At 34.2% G+C, this 1,760-nt stretch overlaps 1 long non-coding RNA gene across 1 annotated transcript in view; it reads right to left on the bottom strand.

Moving 5' to 3' along the window:
* Nucleotides 1-6: 6 nt before the first annotated feature.
* The window catches only part of LOC110427842 (uncharacterized), a 19,409-nt gene continuing 17,655 nt past the window's right edge, over nt 7-1,760 (bottom strand). Inside the window, exons 15-16 of the long non-coding RNA XR_016351582.1 lie at nt 1,644-1,660; nt 7-1,520 (exon numbers count right to left, since the gene is read on the bottom strand). This is a non-coding gene — a long non-coding RNA (uncharacterized LOC110427842). The remainder of the gene's footprint in view (nt 1,521-1,643; nt 1,661-1,760) is intronic.

The following is a 1,760-nucleotide window of genomic DNA, read 5'->3' as shown; positions in this document are numbered from 1 at the left end:
CATATAATAAATTAAGTGTTATGTGCTGAAGGTAGAATCCAAAATAAAAATAGGGTCAACAAACTCATATCACACTCAGTAACATAACTCCACAAGGTTCTAAAAGCTTGAAAACAAAAGTCTATAAAGAAATACAATAAGAACCAGGAAGCAAATCTCCTTGAGAGTTGAAACAGTATTCCAAAATTGAAAATCCAAGAAAGCCTGATCAAACTAAACTGTAAAAGATACTAAAAGCATTAAAAACTAATATAGGCCCTGAAACAAGGATGGAAAAATATTAAAAAAATAACATACATAACCATATGTGCTTAAGGTAGAATCTCCACAACTTAAGTTGTTACCGGCAGCCTATGAAAACAAAGAGTCAATATAAACCAAAAAACAAGGAAAAAGATGGTAACCAAAAAACAAATAACACAAAGGACAAACAACTTTTTATTTGAATAAAATCTGAAAGTGAAAGATCCTGCAACAGTAAAAAACAATCCAATAGCAAGAAATGAAGACTTATCAATTTTCTCCATCAGGATGGCCAGCCAACGAACCACTGCAAATGAAAGCCAACATCACGTGAACAGATATTAAGGACAAGTTTCCAAAAAAGAAGATGAAGGTCAAACAAAAGCTCAACCAATTTGAAGTCCTTAATGGGCCACATCTTCCACACATTTACCTTGTGCCAACTAAATTAGTAAGAACATGCTCTAACATTAAAAAAAGAAACATAAAAAAAATTTCTAACAAGAAGCTTCATTTCTGTTGCCTAGTCTTTAAAAAAAAATCAAGTTCCAAACTATGCAAAGGTCCAAATCAGACACTAAGAACCACAAGAAAAGAAAAATCCCAATTGACAGAACATGTAAACTCTAATGAATCTCTCCAACCTACAAACAAAAACAGATCCCAACAGAATATAAATCCTGCAATAAGAACTCAAACTCAGAACAAAAAAAAAAATTGAAAGAAGACCTTTCAATTTGAAATCCTCTCTAACTAACATGTTTCAGACATTTATACAAACCAGTTAAAAGAAGACCTCAAATATCCAAGAATTGAAAACACAAATGACATGTAAGCCAGTGGCAGAGCTTGAAAAACCAGAAAAGTATCTTCTGCAACCTACAGTCACAGGTGCACACATACAGCAATCAATCACAAACAAAAGAAAAATGGCTGCATATAATCACTGTCCCAACCAGCAAGGACATTCACAATCTTTTGAAACTAGCAAGTGATCACCAGAATCTTTCCAAACCAAAAAAGCGACCACACAAACCTTCAGGACACTCACAATCTTTCAAAACTAGCAAGTAATCACCAGAATCTTTCCAAACCAATAAAACTACCACACAAACCTGTAGTTCTCTTGTGCCATTCAAGCAAATTTTGGGTAAATGTGAGACAGAGACAAATTAAATGGCAACCTCTCCTTCCCAAGCTCCATCCATAAAGAGAGAACAGAGCTATATAAGATCTCATTCTCCCCGCATATTGCTATTAATTTCAAACAGCAGCATCTGGAGACCCAAGAAACAAGAACACATAAGCACAGAAAGCAATCAAAAAGCAATATACTGCACGAAAAACTAGAAAAATAAGACATTCCAAAACAAAGAATGAAAGAAGTGCAAAACAATTACGAAAAAATAACCCCCATTCCAACTCCAGCAAGATCCTTCATCTTTGCCCTTCCTGCTCTTAATTTTGGAAACTGATAACACATCAGCATCAAAACAATGAAGAGAAAAAGAATCATA

Source organism: Theobroma umbraticum, unplaced genomic scaffold (assembly GCF_002168275.2).
Source record: "Theobroma umbraticum cultivar Fairchild unplaced genomic scaffold, ASM216827v3 scaffold_30.0, whole genome shotgun sequence".
Taxonomy (NCBI): Eukaryota; Viridiplantae; Streptophyta; class Magnoliopsida; order Malvales; family Malvaceae; genus Theobroma; species Theobroma umbraticum.
The sequence above is the reverse complement of the archived record's forward strand: the minus strand, read 5'-3'. Positions and strand labels throughout refer to the sequence as shown.